We start from the raw sequence: 21,196 nt of genomic DNA on the forward strand, positions 1-21,196 counted from the left end.
CTTTACAGTCTTTTCATTTTGCAGATTTTATAGCGCTGTTAGGGTTAATTATGCAAAACTAGAACACTGCACTAAAAAGATAGCAACCAATCAAATCTGCTCATTGTACATAATCAGTTAGACGGATAAAAAGATTGTGGCTGCTTGCCATGGCTGTTGGCAGTCTATCATAGTCATGCAATTTGTGCTATTAATAATGCAATTCAAAAGTTTACAAAGAGACAGAGTCATATATTTGGCCTCATCCGCTACTATTAGATTTACAGGAAGAGTCTGCAGATCCATAATGTCTGACACCTTTACCCCGACCATCCACATGACTCCCTCGACTCATAAGGCGAATATCCATAGGGAGACAGGTATGGCCTTAGGAGCGTATCATAATACCTATGATATCTGTAATCACCATAAATCTTGGAGGAGGTCTGACTGCCCCCCATCCCTGAGTGCACAGGACACCACTGCAATACTAGACTGGGCCAGTAAGCACCGCAACTCCCACCATGTGAACAATACTGAGAGCCACAGACAGGTAAAAACAGCTGATCTGCAGGGGTCCTGATAGTCAGATCTCCACTACTATACAACCGATGGCGTATCTTAAAGGGTTTATCTATTTTCTAATATTAGATGGACCATCAATATTACATCAGTGGAAATTCAACACCCAGAGCCCTTGCAGATCAGCTGTTTGGGAATAGCGTGGCTCTGGTAATGTTTATATCTTTATGGGAGCCATACTGTTCAATCTTTGCATTATTTGTAGTGGTGGGTTTAGAAATGGCAGTGCTTTCCCATTGAAGTCTATAAGGCAGTACACAAATGTTGCGTGTCAAGGGAGCAGCACAGATCTTGGCATGTAAACCTTTCCTACTAACTCAGCAGACACAGCCGGAGTTTGGCCTGTAGGCATAGCCACCAATGTTATAACAATGGCTATGTGATAAATGCTGTAAATGGTCAGGACACAATGAGAGTTATCATGGATGTCTGTTCCCATCCAGCTGATCTGTGGGGGGTCTGTATGACCCTGTTATTTAGACCCAATATTCTGTATCACATATAATATTACTGTAAAAAGGTCATTTGAAACATTATTGAAGCACTAAAAATGCATTGACAACCTAGACAAGCAGATACATGGCTGTAAGTACAGGTCTAGAGGTCTAGCCGTCCGGTATGGCACTGCACATTGTTGTTGTGGTCGCTTTGTGTTGTTCAGCCGTACTCTGTGCCTTCTCCTTTGTGCACACAATCTGTTATATGACGCCCACTACTTTAGTAGCTGTCCTGCTGTTTGCATTGCTTCAGTTATTTTTTACATGTACTCCAGATGGAGCGATGTTCTAGAAATAGCTCTGCTCTTGTCCATGGGCGAGGTAGAACAGTTTAGCTCTATTCCCTTGAATGGCAATGAACTGCAATACCATACACAACCTACAGACGCGAGTGGTGCTGTTTCTGCAGAAAAAAAAAAAAAAAATTCTAAACACCTTTTAAAAGTAGCAAATGAAATTAATAATTGTGAGCAACGGCATTCTATATTGTATGTATGTATGTATGAAAAATAATAAAATGGATTGGTTACATATGGATAGATATGTTTTGCAGAGGCGTAACTAAAGTCTTGTGGGCCCCGTTGCAATCTTTTGTTGAGGGCCCCCAATCTCGGCCCCATAGCCAACTTTTTTTTCCTTATCAGTATGTCTTTGGAGTGTGGGAGAAAACTCACGCAAACATGGGAAGAACATACAAACTCCTTGCAGATGTTGTCCTTGGTAGGATTCAAACCCAGGGCTCCGGCACTTCAAGGTTAATCATTGAGCCTCCTTGCTGCCCTACAATGAATTCTTGATATTGATGGTTTCGGGTGCTGAGGAGTTTAGTCCACCTTAGTGTGGTTCGGGTAATCTGTGGGTCTCCTTGGCTTATGGGCCAGATGGAAGCTGCAATTTCAATACTGATGCCAGTGCTTAAGGGCCCCCCTAAGGCTCCTGGGCCCCGATGCGACTGCACCCTCTGCACCTATCCATGAATCTCCACTATAGTAGCCTATGTTACTTTTCATGACTTAGAACAACACATAGCGTTCTTGTATAGGGAAATTAATTAGCATTCCTGCCGCCTGCAACTCAGTGATACTTAGTAACGTTGCGAAGGTTATAAGGTACTGACACTGGGCTTACACTGTGAAGCAGCTGCTTCTTCATATCTTGGAACTGTCACACTGTTTCTAACTTTGAGGCCAGCGCGTTTCTTCATCTCAGCTCACTGCAATTAAAGTGAATCTGGCAGGTCTGCCGGTGTCAACAGCTCCGCATCACCCTCGTGTCACAGTCATGTCATCGGCAGTGCATTGTTTGCAAACCTTTTTCTTTTAATTAAAACTACGGCGAGCCGATAACATAATTTGCGGCCGTTAATACATCTCATTTAGCATAAAAGCAACAGTAGCCAAATGCGAAAATAAAATTCATTAACTTTCTTGTTTTGCGAGTCTGCCTTGGCTCTAAAATGTGGAGCACACTTCATTACATGTATAAAGAGGAACCAATAAGGAACCTTCCAGTCAATTATATTTACATCTTCAATTCATCAAAAGCATTGGATGTGCGCAAGGAAGTGGCTGGTTTCTTCCAATACTATTTATTGACTTTGATGAAATAAATAGGATGCAGTGCTGAACCATTACTAACTAACTCCGGCTTCAGGTGTTTTCTGAAGGACAGGATCATTTTAGAATAATTGGATTCCAGATAAGTGATATTTTCAGTTTTGCATTCTAAAGAAACAAGTAACAAACCAGATTGAGGAGTTAAGAGGACGCGTTGCAGGAATCGCATACATTATGGCCACCTACTGGCCAGGCTCGGAATAGCCACAAACCAACAAAAACTTACTTTGTTCTGCACAAAGAAACGTAGCAAACGGCCATATTGTTGAATCTGCTACTAAGTATAAGAAATCCTCTTGATTGGTCATCTGATAACGAATTATTTTACACAAACGCTAAAGATTTTTTAATACTGGTGTAAAGTACTGTGGCGAAATACGGGTCGGGGTTCTGTCCAGTCCAGGTGGGTTTATATTGGGATTCTGTATTTACCTATTGTTGGGATTTATGATTGGGCTTTATGTTTGGCTACAAGCCTTTTTTTGGCTTTCTATGTATGTTAAGTCTTTAAACTGCAACATCTTTGCAAATATTGTAGAATTTGCAATTTTTCACGTTGCTCCTCTCTCTTCTTTGGATCTGTGGTCATATCCCATAATTTCCCCCTGTGTATTTTTTCTTTGGTATTTTCCTCCTTTTTTTATGATGAATTTCAAGATGTGTTAGATATTCAATAAATATTAATGATTTTTACCTTTTTGTTGGCATGTTTTTTTCAGGTTAGGGGGTGATCCCACTTCTGCCCATCATCGCCCGCTGGGTCTCCGTCCTATTTCCTGGGGAGATATAAAGGACGGCTTTCCAGCGGTTTTAAAACCCATTCATTTGATGGGGTTTTTGAAGCAAACCGCCGGTGTCCATTTGCAGCCTCTCCGCGGGGAAACCGTTTTTTTTGGCCGGACATGCAGGACTTTAGGTCCATCCAAATAAACTGCTTTCCCCACGGAGAGGCTGCATTCAGACGCCAGTGGTTTGCTTTTAGAAACCATTCACATGAATGGGTTTTACACTGACCATCAGGAAACTGTCCCCTATGCAGGACAGAGATCTGGCAGGCGGACATGGGTGCAAGGGTGAACGCCCCCTTAGTGGTGTAAAGTACTTTGCAACTATCTCATGCAGTACAATCCAAGTACATCAACACGTTACATGCTCTATGGATGAATCGTAGAAGGGTGAGCCTATTCTTAAGTGGAGTCTTACATCAGACCCACCATATCAACCCAGCCCAGATAGATAGGCTAGGGTCAACGGAATCGAATGGTCTTTTCCCCTTGTAAATCGCTGCCTCCATTCCTGAGCTATTGCTGTTTTTGCCAATAGGCAATTGAGCTCTGGAGTAACAATGGTGTTGCCATTGCTTTAAAGAGCAAATGTTTCGACTCCTTTGTTTCTCTGATGGGATTATTTGTGATATCTCACCAATGGAGGAAGCGATTCACCAGCGGAAAACCTCATTTCATTCTGGTGACCCTAGCCTAGCTATCTTCAGGATTAGGTTGATACGCCAGGTGACAGACTCCCTTTAAACGTCTTTACAGGATTGCAAATCTCTGTATATTTCCTTCTAAAACAGAGACAATGTTTCTACTTGATCGAATCTTAAACTAACCCTTTAATAATTCTGAAGCCTTGGCAACTTTTTGAAAATAAAATAAAATAAAAACTATAATCCTAATCTTTTCAGATGGCAAGTGACAATTCTAATACTAAAACTTACCAATCTAAGGGTTCATTTAAATAGTTTGGCAAAAAATAATTCCATTCCATATCGAACCAACTTAAGCAATGGTTTCATATTATACAGTTTGTCCCATTCTTTGAAACTTTCCCGGCTTTGCTTCTATTTTATTATTATAGTTCCTCTCTTGGGCCTGTTTTAGTGTATACAATGCAGACAGCCTAGTCCTTTAAGAAGAAATATGAACGCTGCAATCTCCACTCTAACCTCTGGGAAAATGAAAAGTTACTGGAAAAGGTAATTTCGTCTTTCAAAGGAAATATAGACTTTCTTGTTAGCGCAAAGGTCTTTTGGCAGAATAAAACGTCTAAATTTCCCCCATTAAAATGATTACAGTTACTTAAGAAGGAAAGGACACGGGGATAGTGGGCAACGTATGAGTTATGGTATGGGTGGGTAGGACACAATGATTATTATATTAGTTCATGAATGATGGGATCTGCACTGCCATGTCCACCAAGACCTTGTTTTATTACAATCTCCATATTTGACCAATTTTTTTTTTTTTAAACTAAAAGATAACAGATTGCAGAATTTACACTTTAGGGTATATAGTTAGTAGATGAGGTTGGATGAAGACATCAGTCCATCAAGTCCAACCTATAACCCTACAATCCCCTACAGTGTTAATCCAGGGGAAGACAAAAACCCCATGAGGCTCCTGCCAATGAGCACAATAAGTCAAGGTATTGGTATACTGTATGTATGTGACCTATATACAGTGGGAGGGATTTAGAAATAATTAATATATGGTGGAAAACTGGTGTAAATGTTGCAAAAAAATGGTGCAAATGTTGCACATTAATGGCACGTGACCTTTTCCTTCATCGGAGATGTGCTGCATTGTTCCCTCCCCACCACTCAGAGTGGAGATCAAGATGGTCTTGAGTGGGGATGCCTCAGCCTGTAAATTTGCTATAACTCAGAATCAATTATGAGTTATACAGGGTGGGCCATAAGTATGGGTACACCCCGGTGGGCCATAAATATGGATACACCCAGATATGGATACACCCAAGGTCTCTGGATCTCACTCCCTTGGACTTCTATCTCTGGGGCCCTTTGAAGGCTATGGTGTACTCCGTGAAGATCCAGGATGTTGGACACCTGAAACAACGGGTACAGGATACAACGATAATGAATAAAGCTATGTTAAAAATGAGCACACCATTGTTTTTCTTGTGCATTTCTCCATGTGTTTCATGTGCCACATGACCCCCTTCCCATTAAAAAAAATTTAGGTTGAATCCAAAATGGTAGCTTTTCAAATGGCCACCGTGGGCATCACCCGGCCTCAAATGTTTCCCCTCCCGTGTACTAATTTGCCACAAACGGTAAGATGATATCAGCAACCACTTCCCTTTTATCTGGTTGTATCCATACCCCATACTTGAAATCTATACCACTGCCTGATGGGTATACAGTAAATTTCAATTCTGGTGCACGGGAGCCTCTTAATAGCAGCATCTTAATTCAGGTCCATATTGTGCCAGCCGGAGACTTCAGTAAGCCTCGCATACAGGACGCCAGTCATAATAAATTCCCCCCAAGTATGTCCAATATTATCTAATATTATCACAATACAACAACAGATCCAGTACAGGAGAAGATACTGTGCACCATCCTAAAGCCAATGTTCGCTTTCCATTCTGAGAGTCCGGCTGGAGATCCACTTTAATCTACCAGAACAAAACCTTTAACCTGACCTAAATCGGAAAACCCTTTCACTTTGTATCCGAATTCTCAAAAGAATATTGGACAATACAGTTTCTATATTAAATCCTATGGATGAAATTTTTAAAAAATGAATTATTTTTAAAAAAATTTTTAAAATCTGTGACACCGATAGTGGAAGAAGGGTTAATAAACCCTACAATGATCTCCTAGCCAGAGACCTTATTACTAATGGATTTTTCGATGACGTGGATTTGGTTGAGAACTGTCGGCTTTTCAACAAGTAATAATGAGCTAGGGCTTAAAGTGGTGGAGAAACCATTGGAGGAGCGCGAGGCCATTCTCCCATAGGCACCTTCCCATATTACCTTGGAAGCTCCCGATGGTAAGAGATAAAGGATTAGAAATCCAGATGCAGATGACTGACAGGTAATCAAGTAGAGCGGAGAATGCATAGATAATCAATGGCGGCCTGTACACATAGGAAAACACACTGACTTTGTTTGTGGAAGGGATTTTACCTCTTGAATTTTCTTTGAAGCACAGATCACTAAGAAGTCAGACATTTACAGCTGTAATATTCTTATCTATATTTTATTAACTGCATGCTATACAGTAGACGGGAGTCACTTTGATGAAGATGGAAAAAAGCTCCGAGCGAGTGCAAGTGGGGAAATTAATTCCATGTGACTGCGAATCAAGATACTATTATTGTTAGATTTCACTGCACTCTGACTCATCTATCTATCTCTCTCTCTATCTCCTATCTATCTATCTATCTATCTATCTATCTATCTATCTCCGATCTATCTATCTATCTATCTATCTATCTATCTATCTATCTCCTATCTATCTATCTATCTATCTATCTATCTCCTATCTATCTATCTATCTCTCTATCTATCTATCTATCTATCTATCTATCTATCTATCTCCTATCTATCTTCTATCTATCTATCTATCTATCTATCTATCTATCTATCTATCTCCTATCTATCTCTATCTATCTATCTATCTATCTATCTATCTATCTATCTATCATCTATCTATCTATCTATCTATCTCCTATCTATCTATCTATCTATCTATCTATCTATCTATCTATCTCCTATCTATCTATCTATCTATCTATCTATCTATCTATCTCCTATCTATCTATCTCCTATCTATCTATCTATCTATCTATCTATCTATCTATCTCCTATCTATCTATCTATCTCCTATCTATCTATCTATCTATCTATCTATCTATCTATCTATCTATCTCCTATCTATCTATCTATCTATCTATCTATCTCCTATCTATCTATCTATCTATCTATCTATCTATCTATCTCCTATCTATCTATCTATCTATCTATCTATCTATCTCTTATCTATCTATCTATCTCCTATCTATCTATCTATCTATCTATCTCCTATCTATCTATCTCCTATCTATCTATCTATCTATCTATCTATCTATCTATCTATCTATCATCTATCTATCTATCTATCTATCTCCTATCTATCTATCTATCTATCTATCTATCTATCTATCTATCTATCTATCTATTTTTGTCTTCTGAACCTCATTGCAGATTATTAGGAAAATGATAACATGCTAATTATGTAATAATCACTTTTTAATCTCATAATCTCATAACTGGTTATTATCTCTTCTCAACCTTCTGCTTCTGATCTTATGAGATTGCAGAATATCTTGAATTTTTTGGTTTTATAGATAAAAGAAGTCTTCAGGCACCAATAATATACAGTATTCAGGACCTGAGGAATGAGGCGACTATAACACAGAGATTCAAAGAACATCAAAGAGATTATCTGTGTATCGTGCCCCATTCCCTCAGGCCTGGCTTTAGGCATGGAATGGTCCTACAATATAACCCATTTAAGAATTCCTCAAAATAATACCTGGTACTTGCTCTATGGATACAAAAATTGTCATTTTCTTTGAAAGTTGGAAACAATTGTCTTGTTACTTTATTACTTTTGAAAGAGGGTTAAAGGAAACCTGCTACATTGTTGTTCTGTCTCGTGACTGCATGTTATAGTGAAGGAGTCGCTGTATATTTCGCACAATGGGTTCACTTTTGTTAGGGTAGCCATTGCGCCAAGGTTAAGTGTCCTTCCATAACTGGAAGAAGCAGAAAATGGGATAGAACTGACTGATAAGGTATAGTATCAGACTTTGCTCTTTGGCTTTCCCTTTTACCTATGTGTCCGCCCTTACGTTTAGTTTAGTTAAGGACTTCAAGGTCCCAGGAAAAAAAATCAATATAATGCTGAAAAATTCCAGCAAAAGCATCAGGTGATCTTACACAGTCATTTATAGCTTATCGTCTAGTGACAGAATATTACATAATCATGTTTTTTTAAAAAAAAAAAAAAAAAAAGCTAGTCACCTTGTAACACACATCTTGGGAGATATTGAGCTACTAGGAAAGGTAAGGAAGGACACATCTATACTGGATGGACCATCAGTATGGATACAACCAGATAAAATGGAAATGGTTTTTATATCACGTTACCGTTTGTTACATATTAGTACATGGGAGGGGGAAACATTTGACTCCCTTCCCATTGAAAAGAGTAAATCTGAATCCAAAATGGTGACTTTGCAGATGGCCGCCATGGGCGTCACCCAGCCTCATATGTTTCCCCCTCCCACGTACTAATATACCACAAATGGTAAGGTGATATCAGCAACTACTTCCATTTTATCTGAGTGTATCCATACCTATGGCCCACCCTATATATCTTGTATTGTCAAAACAAAGCAACCTTAGGATAAATTCACACAACAGAAATTCCACCTCTCATTCATTTCAATATGATGCGGACACTTCGTTTTCCATTAGCAAAAATAAATCAACTGTCAAAAAAATAAAGTATTGTGACCAATTAGTATTGTGACCAATCTTGAGTCCAATCAAACCTTCCATTGAAGAGAATGCAAATAGGAAACATTTCTGCCACTGGTCAAAGGTTTTAACAGCAGATTTTGCCTTGCGGGTCCTCCAAACCCTTAACTCGACAGGTTGGGGAGAAGGGCTGGCTCTGTCCTGGGGGGCCCCCTGGACCCAGTGCAGGTGGTGGGTGACAGAAGGACACTGTCCGTGGTGAGATCCATGCTGATGAACATCTCCCACCCCATGTATGAGACCGTGATATCACTGGGCAGTCCTGTCAGTGACCGACTGCTGCACCCCAAGTGTGAGAAGGAGCTATCGGAGATTCTTCCTCCAAACCACGGTCAGGCTTTATAATCTACATCGGACCAAGAGGAGACACTCCACACAGAGAACTAAATGATAATGAAGTCTTTCTTTTTTTCTTAGTTGCTATGACGCCTAGTATCTTTCCTATCTGCTATGAGCTTGTATGTGTCTTTCTTGTAATATATTACTGTATTATCCCTATACACTGAATTTCCGCATGGTGGGGCTACTAAAGGATATTCTTATCTTAATCTATAGTGTAAGATTATGTGAAAAACTGCTGAAATGATTTAATCGTTGCACTTTCGAGAATTTTACATTTTTACAGAGTGAGATTTGGAATCCTATTAAACCAATCTTTACAAAGCGCTATCCATTGCATCATGGAAAAATCGGTTATTGTGGTCTTATCTAGGCCTCGTTCTATTAGAATCAGTTTATTGTCTGACAATGCCATTGTAATAGACACCGAAGGCCACACGTTTATCCCATCAACACAATGCTCCGAACTTGCAGATACTAGTGAGTGGCAGCTACAACACTCGCAACGTTCTGACCATGATGTTACTTTTAGAAGATGAAGACGCTTCATCCATTTCAAGACTCCAGTTGATTAAAACTTCAATGCCACCTAAATCCGAGGGCCACATCTGTTAGCGGCGCCAGCAGACGGGATCCGTATATCGCATGTGACAGTTAATTATCTTGTCATGTCATGTCATGTTGCTGAAGTTGCTGTTTATTGGTCGACATGCTAAAAAGTGTCTGAACTTATCAGTTAGATTATGCAAATTCAAGTACTTTTTTGCTGAATCAAATTAAGTGAAATGTACATAGACCATTGGCATATTAATTAGGAGCTCCCATTTACCAAACTAGAAATCATTTCTGCCTTTTCATCTCTGGAGAAATAATTAGACTCTTACTTTTCTCAAGTCCAAGTGTTTTAATAATACCAGAATGTAACTGGTGAATGCAAAAGCGATGATACTGGCAAATACACCAGATCTCCTATTAGGTGCCCAGGAGTAGATTAGTATCGGGATGTTCATGGCTGGACCTTCATTATCTCCTATTAGCTCAGTTTGACCTTTCAGACTCACGGCTTTGATCCACGAAAATGGTCGTTTTTGGCGGCTTTTATAGAGCATGGAAGACATTGCAAGATATTCTGTGACCTGACACCTGAGCCTAATTTCCTCAGAGGATGGCAATCTGAATATTAATCTGTTTTGGCTGTAGAAGCCAAATGGTCTTTCTAGGTAACTGCCTGCTTTACATATACTAGGTCATATTCACAATGTCTAGATGCCTGTACGTCTTCCAGGAATGAAATCAGACCTCATTCTGCCATTTTATTCTACAGCATGGTGGCAAAGGATCTATATAAGTCTATGTAAGCAATTATTATTATTATTATTATTATTATTATTATTATTATTATTATTATTATTATTATTATTATTATTATTTAGAATTATATAATAATATTATATATTAATAATATTATAATCTAATATTATATTATTATAATAATATTATAATATTATATTTGAATATTATTATATTACCTATTATTATGATTATATAAATATACATTAAAATAATAATAATAATAATAATAATAATAATAATAATAATAATAATAATAACCAACGATAAAGCTCTCTTGACTTGTTTTAATCTGATTGGATGATGAGAAGAGGAAATTCTACATCCTACTGGGAGAAGAGAAGTCAACTGGAGATCGCTGTCCAATATGTGTTCACCTGCCATCAACTAAGGGGAAGATGAGACCCCTAAGACTATTATACCCCCCCCCCCCCATACCCACCATCCTCAACCCCAACCCTAACTCTTCCTCCCCCACTTTACTTGCTTTGGCAATATGAAATATCTATTCGGACATGCCAATAAAGCTTCTTTGATTTGATTTGATTGATCAATAATACTACTACTACTACTACTACTACTACTACTACTACTACTTATTATTATTATTATTATTATTATTATTATTATTATTTAGAATTATATAATAATATTATATATTAATAATATTATAATCTAATATTATATTATTATAATAATATTATAATATTATATTTGAATATTATTATATTACCTATTATTATGATTATATAAATCTACATTAAAATAATAATAATAATAATAATAATAATAATAACAACAACCAACGATAAAGCTCTCTTGACTTGTTTTGATCTGATTGGATGATGAGAAGAGGAAATTCTACATCCTACTGGGAGAAGAGAAGTCAACTGGAGATCGCTGTCCAATATGTGTTCACCTGCCATCAACTAAGGGGAAGATGAGACCCCTAAGACTATTATACCCCACCCCCCCATACCCACCATCCTCAACCCCAACCCTAACTCTTCCTCCCCCACTTTACTTGCTTTGGCAATATGAAATATCTATTCGGACATGCCAATAAAGCTTCTTTGATTTGATTTGATTGATCAATAATAATAGTAATACTACTACTACTACTACTTATTATTATTATTATTATTATTATTATTATTATTATTATTATATTCAAACACCATTAAATCCATGGTACAAATAAAAAAATTAAATACATGATACAAATAATAATAATAATAATAATAATAATAATAATAATAATATTTATTTTAGAACACTAATAAATTCATGGTACAAATAAAAAAAAATGACATACATAATACAAAAGAAGTGTGATAAACATAAAGTAACTGAATGATTGAACTGTATAGTGGAAAAAGAAAGATAAGACTTCAGGAACGTATAGCCATAGCAAACTTGGTGCTTAATAAGTATAAATATACTGATTTAGCAAACCTTAACTTGACACCATACTCAACACATCCCTGACAATCTCCAGTTACAGTTGCTATTGTACGTCTGTATTTTATTGGTATTTTGCATTGTGCCCATTCCTCAGTGATTCCTCATATTTAGGTATAAGTTGATAGCTGGGTATGGGGGTCTTTGGGGGAGTCCAATTGGTCCTACCAGTGTCAGACTGTGTAGGGACATATCCTTTAACAAGGGGAATGGTCATGGCCAGTTGTCAATTTATTTCTACATTCCCAGGAGTAATAACAGAGGAACAATGTAAAAACTCTTCAATACTCAACAATAGTCCACTGTGCATATATTTGTGCTTATACATACAGTATATACTTAGATTTTCATTCAGACCAAACTATCTAAAACATATCCCCTGTAAGCGCTATGTTAACCTATGAAGCAGGAGCATTAACCATGTAGACACACTAGGTATGAGCCTAAGGCTTTATGGACATGAACGGATTAATATCTTAAAGCAGTGGCTAAATATTGTTGTGGGCCTATACTGTCCTTCCTTCTCCCTTTGAGATATCCTGTATGGAGCCATGCACATTTTTTTCTCTGTATCTACGTTTTGCAGAGTTCCCTGTATGGACTCCATACCTTGCCTTGTGCTCAAGGCGTCACTGTCTAAGAGAGGCCTATGACCTTGTACGTAACAAATGCAGTAGACGACTTTCCCTTACGGCCTTCACTGCCCTTAACAATGTTTCAAGTTATTGAAAATTTGAGAAAAGAGAACTCAGAATTTTCATCCTTCAACAGAACTATCCGGGGGGGCAGCGGCATTTATTACAATCACTTTACTACAATGATACTATGAGCTCTCTCTGGATACACCAACACGTAGATTTACCAATGGACTTTCTGTTTATGACTATAGCACATACACTAATGATATCCCATTACATCCAATGGTGACTGTCGCCAATAATAAAAAAGACACAATGCCTATGCACTCAGTGTTGTGACGCAACACTCCTGTACATTATATACCGTCTCTATATTAACTATCTCAATCATCCACAGTAATAACAGCGGTGACAAGGTGCTCGGCTTACCCTCTGACCTCCTGACATTGTTCTCTCTCCGTTCATCTATCTGGAGTGACGACTATAGACTATATATAATCAAGGATGTCCATTAGCCTGGAATCACATAGGTTTTTTTCCTCATATAAGAAATTATATATATACACATAAATTGTTTGGTCACCTTTACCTCTTCAACATTGGTGAATATACCTGTAGACCGGATTCATTTCAATGTAGTTTGTAAAGAGTTTTTCACTTAGTGAGATGGGATTCCAATGGAAGAAGTGTAATGGGAAGATTTCGGTATATATCGGTATATATCACTTTTCTGTCGATTAAAATTTTTAAAAGCTGCACCAAAAATGTGTCAAAGCTACATAGGTGGGTCTGGCCAATGGTAAATTGTCCTCATTGATGGGAAGTTATAAATTTTTTGCAACTTTTTACTTTTTTCAACAGATTCAATGGATTTTGACACTTCAATGCTGAGCACACTTAAGCAGGGGTGGAGACAACGACTACAGCCAACCTATTTTTAGTTACAATGATGCAATGATGATGTCACATTGTATCTATGTATAAATATGGCTGGCAAATAGGAAGAGGGGCATGAAGAGCTGGCACCGTATTCTCTGGCCTGTTATTACATGTTATTAGGTTCTTGTTCTAGGAGTGACAGATACTCTTTGACAGACAAATATGTTTCCAATACCAGCCATGAACCATTAAAAGGCTTCATTTAATGGGTGTCAAACACCAAAGCTTTACATGACCCTGCCAGTGCCTGGGAAGTCTACTCCAGGTTCCCGATAACAAACAGCAATGTTGCACATGGTTCACATTTAGAGACGTATTGTCTCTTTCATCTCTCATCATGAGTGGGTTGCTTCGCTCTGTCACGTTGTAAACTTTAGAGAGTAGAATATTTTAACATTCCGAAACAGTCTCTAAAACTACACGAGCTGGAATCTATTTTTGTCAGTGCATCGGAATATAGAGACATTCCCAGCAATGCGATGTGCAAAGAGGAAAAAATATAGGTATCTCCTAACAGGGTAAGATGGATTGTCTAGAACTTGTGATTGTACAGCGGATTGCAAATAAGCCAATTATTATTATTATTATTATTATTATTATTATTATTATTATTATTTATTGTGATGTTCCAGTTAAATAAGAAACACACAATATTCACCATTTTATAATAGTATAATATATATTTATAATATTAGAATAATATATACATATATATTATATTTTATATATGTTTCTATATTATAATATTATTCTTTTATAATATAATAAGAATTTGCTTCTCCTGCTTCCAACTACCATTGACCCATCCTCTTTGTCAAGTTCCGTATAATCCAGTTTGTAACTTTTAGAAAGTTTTCTGTCATACGTGATACTACTTTCCATCCTGATTATCCTCCTACCAAGAGAATATTGCAGCAAGTCACGTGGCGATGTTGCAGCAAATCCTATGCAACTGAGAGCGGTCAGTGACAGATGAATTTTATCCCATCAGTCTGTCACTTATTTACTGTTGCTTCTGCTGGAGTGGACTATATCTGCACTGCAGGCTATAGTGCTGCAGTGACAATGTTTATGTGAAGGATTTAAGCAATTGCAAATCTCACTGCAAGGCAACATGCCGGGATCCTGGGATTACTGCTTGGACTCAGTGACTGGCGTTGGCTTTGTATTCGGTTTATGAAAACTGCTTTGCCATGCTTTAATTGTGTATCTGATATAATATGCATTACATGTGCCACTAATGGGTTTCATTGTCCCACCTCCCAGAATCAACATTGATATAGACAGTGTCTTTCATCTGGCATAGACCTTTCTGGTATCACAATACAGTACATGATCTGTGCTTTTCTATGGAGTCGCAGTTACAGTTACTGAGTTATATTAAATCTATGGGTTACCAAGTTTCATAAAAGTAACAGTGCAAATAACTCTGCTTCATCTGTATCGCTATGTATAGAGTATGCTAAAGGCATGCTATAATGTACAGATACAACACTGTGCACTTAATGGACTTGATAGTAAAGAATAATTTGCACCTTATGCATACTTCTTCATTCCAACAATATTTTGCACTTAATATAATAATCCTGCTCACTTAATAAACTATAGACAACAGATACCATGGTCAACTCCATGGTATAACTAGTATTAGATACATATGTACATTATTGTAACGTCTGCAGTAAATTGCAGTATCAATGACAATGCCCATTAGAAAAGAGCAACACGTGTTATATTCTACAAAAACGTGTCAACCTTCCCTGGAAGATTGTCCTTGTTGCCTTGTTTTTCATGTTGATACTTATGGGATGAACTTGTATAAAGCTCCAGCCATGATGATGATGTTCTGTAAGTTAGTGAGATAGAATGTGCAATAACCATGACTACACCTATAAATTCACCGAAGTATTGTAGGAAGAGGCAGAAAACAATTGCATCCTTTTTATATAGTAGACTGTTAACCCTTTCTAGGAGACCTTACAAAGTGATTTAACTAGTTTAGCAACTGTGGTTACCAATTCAATGAGGGTGAGTAGGCTAACTTTAGTCTGTCCTATGACCTAAAACTGTAAAAAAGTAACGGTTAATATATCTATAAAGTACTTTTTAACCATTACTTTTCCCATAGTATAAAACATACCAAAGCCTAAAAGGGTTAGAGTCATTGAAGTCCATGATAAAGGCTCCTATAGAGGTCCATATTTGTTTCTACAGAGTCATATCCATTATTATATGGGCTGTATGCATCACTTAAAAGCCTAAACGTAAAAGGGAAATAAATTCTTGCAAACCAGACATACAAACAGCACACATAGTAAATCTATGGACAGTATGCTTTAAGCCTATTGTGCTCCATGTATTGACTTTTCAAGAAATGAACAGACTCCTTAACCACATAAGAAAAAGCAATGCATTTCTTGCAGACAAACTCTAACCACAAAGAAGCTATACTTAAATAATCATTGAATAAGAGATTGTAGTTGTATCACGGAGGAAGCAACACAACACATTATTTACTGAAATCCCTTTTAGAAAAGACTCATTAGTCGCAGGCAGATCTTGTCTATATGGTGTATGTAAGTGGAGCTTCCTGCTACTTTGTTGCTATAACTGGTTGGACTAAGTAACACTGGATACTATGTTATTTCCTATATGAGATATATTAGCTATTGATGTAGTTGTACCCCATTTTAGGATTTAACCATATGTATAACGAAGGGTCATAACAGGTAGATATTCGTGACCGAATGGGTTTAATGTGCTGGTCACTTAAGCTGAATAGAGATTATTAACCCCGGCATTGAGTGAGTTAATGTCACAACTGCTAGTGTTGACCTGGAATATCACACAAACTCACTATACGACTACTGTTCACTTGTATCCACTTTTTCTAATCATATTTTATGACAATGCTACATACGCTCTGGCCAAGTCTATTTTTATAACCCTAAAACTGACATTTGGATTGGCTGGGATGTGAATGTTATGAAGCTTTCTAGGATCACTCACCTTTCATCATAGGATATGTATCTGAAGCCTTTACTGCCTGACAGCAGCACCAGCCTGTTTGGTGTTAATGTTTAACTCTTGCAGTTCTCAAGATCTTTAATCAGTCAATGTATATCTGTTCTTAATATGACTAGAGCATTCTGGACAGAAATAAAGGCATGGCTATGGGGTGAGAAAATGACTACTTGGAAACAAATGATGTGTGTGCACAAACATATGGAAAGCAAATGGATACACACAACACACATACACACTACATTAATATGCACACTACACTAATATGCACACAACACTAATACACACACAACACACATGCACGCAACACTAATATGCACACAACACATATGCATACAACACTAATACACACACAACACATATATATGCAAGAGTAATACGCACACAACACACATGCACACAACACTAATACACAACACACATGCATGCAACACTAATATGCATGCAACACACATACAAACAACATGCATGCACACAATGCAAATGCACATAACACACATGCACACAACACACATGCACACACCTTATTAGCTTTAGCCCTTACAATGCGCTGTCCACTTGTTAGAGTGCTGAAAACAGCCAGTGCACATAGCACAGCGCCCAGGAGCACCACCCGGTACAAAGTGCTTCTCATAGCTTTTCTTAAGGAGTAGCAGAGCATGTTGCCCTCACGTGTATATAGAGGAGTATCTACAACCAAATCCACACATCTACACCTCCTTATACATAAAGAAACACAATAATATCAGACTCGCCACCTACCTATTGCCTGGTAACTCTGGGCAGCCTTGATCCCCCAGGCTGCTTTCCTTTGCCCTGTGCAGGTCTTGCCATAGCCTAACACTGGTGCCCTTGCCTGACCGCTTATTTGCCAATCAGGCAGAAGATAAATCCACCTTGAATGCCCATCAGTCAGCCGCCAGGAATGAATGGGAGCAGGATGTCGGTGACAGGGACAGTTCTATGGGTCAGTAAGTGATAATCTCCTACAAGAACCAAGGCTCCTTTATCACCATCCTAGGGCTCCAGTGCTACAACAAGCAGGCGTTCACCATCCAGGGTGCAGACACAGCTCCTGAGGACTGTACCACTGTATCAAGGGGTGGGATTGGCAATGGGTTTAGCACATCGCTTAGGCTGCAAGTGCATGTAAAGCTGCCATCAGTTGTCTGTGGAGCTGGTAGTGCTCTGTGCAGACACCATCCTCCAGCCTTTCTGCTGCTGCTGATGCTGATCTGGGAGACAGGAGGAGGAGGTGCAGACAAATGAACACAACTGCAACTATGGACTGAGCTAGGAGGAGAGAGAGAGAGGGAGAAAGAGGCTGCTGCTGACTACATCTCTCCATGTCAGGGCACAAGCTCATGTCCTCCATCCTCTCCTTCTATACCTTACATCAAGAGCCTGTGTCTTGTAAGTGTGGAGTCAAGAGGAAAACATGAATGCGCAGAAAACCTAGAAAACAGGCACTTGTCTCTTTACCAAAGTATTGCATCCAATATGACGAGAGCGTATTATCTAAACGGAATGTTCTATTTATAAATAGTGTTTGGATTCTAATAACAATTGTAGCAATATTAATTCTATTGCCTTATCCAATAGCTACTTAGTATAAAATAGATATTAAACCTTATTTACTAAACATGTATCGTGTGTGTTTTTCTATAGGATACTGTTATTAATAGGCAAAATATATTCTAAAATAAAGAAGATTTTGCCTTTAGCCCTGAGTAGTCTCAGCTCTCTATAAGGCTCTCGATGCCCTTATAGTATTAACTCTTTGTGAACAGGTAAAAGGATAGTCTTCTCACAGAGCTGCATAAGCCAGAAGATGAGAATATATTTTCGGACTGTAGAGGTCTCTTTCGTTGGAAGTCTGTGAAGCCCATGTGTGTCTGCGCTTTGTAAAGCTGCTATGTTAGATGCTGGATGACCTTTCACATCTACATAGATCATCTTGTTCTCTAAGCTTTTGATATGGTTGATGTCTTTTAATGTATTAATGAGGTAATGCGAACTGATTAACTCTTTGAAATCTGTTTTAATCTTTTTATAGGCTACGTCTTACAGACAATAATATTTAAGGGTTCACTTTTTAGCTTCCTAATTGGCACTTTAGCACTCCATTTACTCTAGTCTTTATGTCCTAATCTAAAGCGATCCCTTCCAGGGGATATATATTCTCCTTCGGGTCTGTATGAACACAAATGTGTATTCACAGTCACCATTTAGCATATTGACCTTCAGCAGTATATACCCTGCACTAGGATACATGACATGGACAACTGATACTCATTATATTACAATAAAAATGGGCCATCACAGTGGAAATATGACCTCAAACATTTGGCAGAATGGATAAGTTATTAGTTAACTATGGAAGGGGTTGTACCATAAATACAAATATACGATACGTGTTGTAGACTAACTATGCAAAGTACTGTTATTAAAAAATGCTTGTAGAAATATTCCAAAAAATTGCATGTGAGGACACCTTCCGGTGTTCAAAATATATACAGTAGGCCTCTGAATATCATTCTAGTGAAGCTTTAGAGGTATATGCTCTTTAGAATACAGTACAGCTTCTGCTGCATTCTCAATGGAAGAAAGCAGGCATGCCGTATATCCTTTCACCACCTGCACTGATGTTCTTAGCATCTGTGCATAGACTCCACCGCACTGATTCTAGCAAAACTGGATTTTATTTTCTCTATCCCCCAACCCAATTTCTGAGCAACAAGTGACTGACACCGCCTTCCTGACAGTACAGAGCCTAAATAGCAAGTCAGGCACCAAAACTAACAGCATTGATTACTCGTGAATGGTGGGAACCAGAGAAATTTCTGCTGTATCAAAATCAGTGGAACATCACCTATTAAATGATGTCAAGAACTGGACTTGTTGTAGGTGGTGAAATGTTCTCTTTAAGACTGAGAATACTGTCGGCTTCCTTCTGCCTACACCAAGAAGTAAGGGATGAAGCCGTTATATAACCTCCGCACTAAAGAGTCACAAACAGGTTCATAACAAACTAGTTTTGCTTCAAATTTTAACCCTGAAGCCAACAAAGTCGATTATTTTATACTTTGTAATTTCTTCAGGTCCCTGAGTATAATAATTGCTTTTCCTCATCTCCACCACAGAGCAACCTCGGGCATTCTGGTCTTCTTCCTCTGCTGTCCTTCATGTCTTCTGGCCCTAGATCTCCACTGGAGCTTGTGGTTGGGCCTCACTGGTTACAAGGGGGCATTGATGTTATCACAGAAATGTGGTGATGTTAATGCTCACCACTTCACCACTGATGCCCAATTGCAGGCCTGAGTGGTGTCCTGGGACCAATGACATTGACAACCCCTAAGTGACCACTGAGGTCCAATGACAGGCTTTCATGTTAGCCTGGGACAAGGAAAACATGGTGGACAGTCAGCAAAAATACTACAATGCTGGAGGATGCTGTGAAGGGGTCCTGGAAAAGTGAATATTTATAAAAAATCTTTACACACTCCTTTCTTGGCCTCCAAATATTATAGAATGAGCCTGAAGTAATCCTAGAATATATCAATCAACTGGGACCACACGGTCAGTTCAGACTGAAACAAATGTGTCCTCCCAACCCAAATCATATGAGGTTCACCATCACTCCCTCCCAATAGTCCACACTGTTCTCCTTATCTGGTTCATTCATAATAATGTTCATTCAGACCTGACTGGCGAGAAATTTAGGTAGTTGCCTCTCCCATCACTACTTGAAGTCTGGGATCAGGGACTAAGAAAACTACTTAAGGAGAATGCCATTGCAGGCGTATGGAGACTTACAAGCCATTTTCGCTCCACTAGGGAATTCTGGGGAATATGCAAATCTATTTTTTAGGATGTAGGATGACAGTCCCCTTAAAAATCAGGCAGGGCTTTTTCAGATAGCCTAATACCATGATGTGGGAGTATTGCCAGGCTAGTATATCTTTGCCAAAAGCAACAGACTCTCAGCTGTGGACAGCGCTGTTTCGAAGTCTAAAAGCATAAGGAAGCATACAGTATGTTTAGTTTTAAAGAAATTCTATCATTAGAATCCCGGTTTTTAACTAGGCCCACGCCGGCATAACCTTAAGAAAGGCTACTCTTCCCCTACCTTTAGAATTGTTCTCCGTGCCGCCATTCAGTAGATATCCTGATTTTTGTTGTTATGTTAATGAGTCTCCAGACAGCACAGGGGGTGTTTCTCTGTGTTCAAACAGCACTGGGGGCGTCCCCTTGTGCTACTTGGAAACTCTCCAGCGCCGCCTGCATCTTCTTCTCCACCATTTCTCTTGCATCACCATCGCGTCTTCATCCAAAAGCACTGACTGCGCATGTCCGTCGGCCATTTCCGTGTGGCCGAACAGGAAGAATTCTATAGGTAGGGGAAGAATAGTCTTTCTTAAAGCTATTCTGACAT

At 38.5% G+C, this 21,196-nt stretch overlaps 1 protein-coding gene across 1 annotated transcript in view; it reads right to left on the reverse strand.

Annotated features, from left to right (window-relative positions):
• Window positions 1–18,121, reverse strand: part of TENM1 (teneurin transmembrane protein 1) — a 441,834-nt gene extending 423,713 nt beyond the window's left edge. Inside the window, exon 1 of the mRNA XM_075259290.1 lies at window positions 17,524–18,121. The gene's annotated coding sequence lies outside the window, so the exon portion shown is untranslated. The remainder of the gene's footprint in view (window positions 1–17,523) is intronic.
• Between the last annotated feature and the right edge of the window lie 3,075 nt (window positions 18,122–21,196).

The sequence above is a fragment of the Leptodactylus fuscus genome, chromosome 11, assembly GCF_031893055.1.
Source record: "Leptodactylus fuscus isolate aLepFus1 chromosome 11, aLepFus1.hap2, whole genome shotgun sequence".
Classification (NCBI taxonomy): domain Eukaryota; kingdom Metazoa; phylum Chordata; class Amphibia; order Anura; family Leptodactylidae; genus Leptodactylus; species Leptodactylus fuscus.